The sequence below is a fragment of the Oncorhynchus tshawytscha genome, unplaced genomic scaffold, assembly GCF_018296145.1.
Source record: "Oncorhynchus tshawytscha isolate Ot180627B unplaced genomic scaffold, Otsh_v2.0 Un_contig_5056_pilon_pilon, whole genome shotgun sequence".
Lineage (NCBI taxonomy): Eukaryota > Metazoa > Chordata > Actinopteri > Salmoniformes > Salmonidae > Oncorhynchus > Oncorhynchus tshawytscha.
In genome coordinates, this window is record NW_024608879.1 from 79,413 (window position 1) to 81,211 (window position 1,799).

Consider the following 1,799-nt stretch of genomic DNA (forward strand, 5'->3'; position numbering starts at 1 on the left):
AACACCTTTATTTAACCAGGTAGGCTAGTTGAGAACACCTTTATTTAACCAGGTAGGCTAGTTGAGAACACCTTTATTTAACCAGGTAGGCTAGTTGAGAACACCTTTATTTAACCAGGTAGGCTAGTTGAGAACACCTTTATTTAACCAGGTAGGCTAGTTGAGAACACCTTTATTTAACCAGGTAGGCTAGTTGAGAACACCTTTATTTAACCAGGTAGGCTAGTTGAGAACACCTTTATTTAACCAGGTAGACTAGTTGAGAACACCTTTATTTAACCAGGTAGGCTAGTTGAGAACACCTTTATTTAACCAGGTAGGCTAGTTGAGAACACCTTTATTTAACCAGGTAGGCTAGTTGAGAACACCTTTATTTAACCAGGTAGACTAGTTGAGAACACCTTTATTTAACCAGGTAGGCTAGTTGAGAACAAGTTCTCATTTACAACTGCGACCTGGCCAAGATAAAGCCTAGCAGTGTGAACAGACAACACAGAGTTACACATGGAATAAACAATTAACAAGTCAATAATACAGTAGAAAAAAAGAGTCTATATACATTGTGTGCAAAAGGCATGAGGAGGTAGGCAATAAATAGGCCATAGGAGTGAATAAGAGTACGTTTGAGCCAATCAGTTGTGTTGTGACAAGGTAGGGGTGGTATACAGAAGATTTGGTCTATACAGAAGACTTGGTCTTTCACCCGATGTGGTAAATGACCAAGTCCATATTATTGCAAGAACAGCTCCAATAAGAAAAGACAAAACGACAGTCCATCGTTACTTTAAGACATGAAGGTCAGTCAAATCCGGGAACATTTCAAGAACTTTGTGAGTTTCTTCAAATGCAGTCGCAAAAACCATCAAGAGCTGTGATGAAACTGGCTCTCATGAGGACCAACACAGGAAAGGAAGGCCCAGAGTTACCTCTGCTGCAGAGCACAAGTTCATTACAGTTAACTGGTTCTCATGAGGACCACCACAGGAAAGGAAGACCCAGAGTTACCTCTGCTGCAGAGCACAAGTTCATTACAGTTAACTGGTTCTCATGAGGACCACCACAGGAAAGGAAGACCCAGAGTTACCTCTGCTGCAGAGCACAAGTTCATTACAGTTAACTGGTTCTCATGAGGACCACCACAGGAAAGGAAGACCCAGAGTTACCTCTGCTGCAGAACACAAGTTCATTACAGTTAACTGGTTCTCATGAGGACCACCACAGGAAAGGAAGGCCCAGAGTTACCTCTGCTGCAGAACACAAGTTCATTACAGTTAACTGGTTCTCATGAGGACCACCACAGGAAAGGAAGACCCAGAGTTACCTCTGCTGCAGAGCACAAGTTCATTACAGTTAACTGGTTCTCATGAGGACCACCACAGGAAAGGAAGACCCAGAGTTACCTCTGCTGCAGAGCACAAGTTCATTACAGTTAACTGGTTCTCATGAGGACCACCACAGGAAAGGAAGACCCAGAGTTACCTCTGCTGCAGAGCACAAGTTCATTACAGTTAACTGGTTCTCATGAGGACCACCACAGGAAAGGAAGACCCAGAGTTACCTCTGCTGCAGAGCACAAGTTCATTACAGTTAACTGGTTCTCATGAGGACCACCACAGGAAAGGAAGACCCAGAGTTACCTCTGCTGCAGAACACAAGTTCATTACAGTTAACTGGTTCTCATGAGGACCACCACAGGAAAGGAAGACCCAGAGTTACCTCTGCTGCAGAGCACAAGTTCATTACAGTTAACTGGTTCTCATGAGGACCACCACAGGAAAGGAAGACCCAGAGTTACCTCT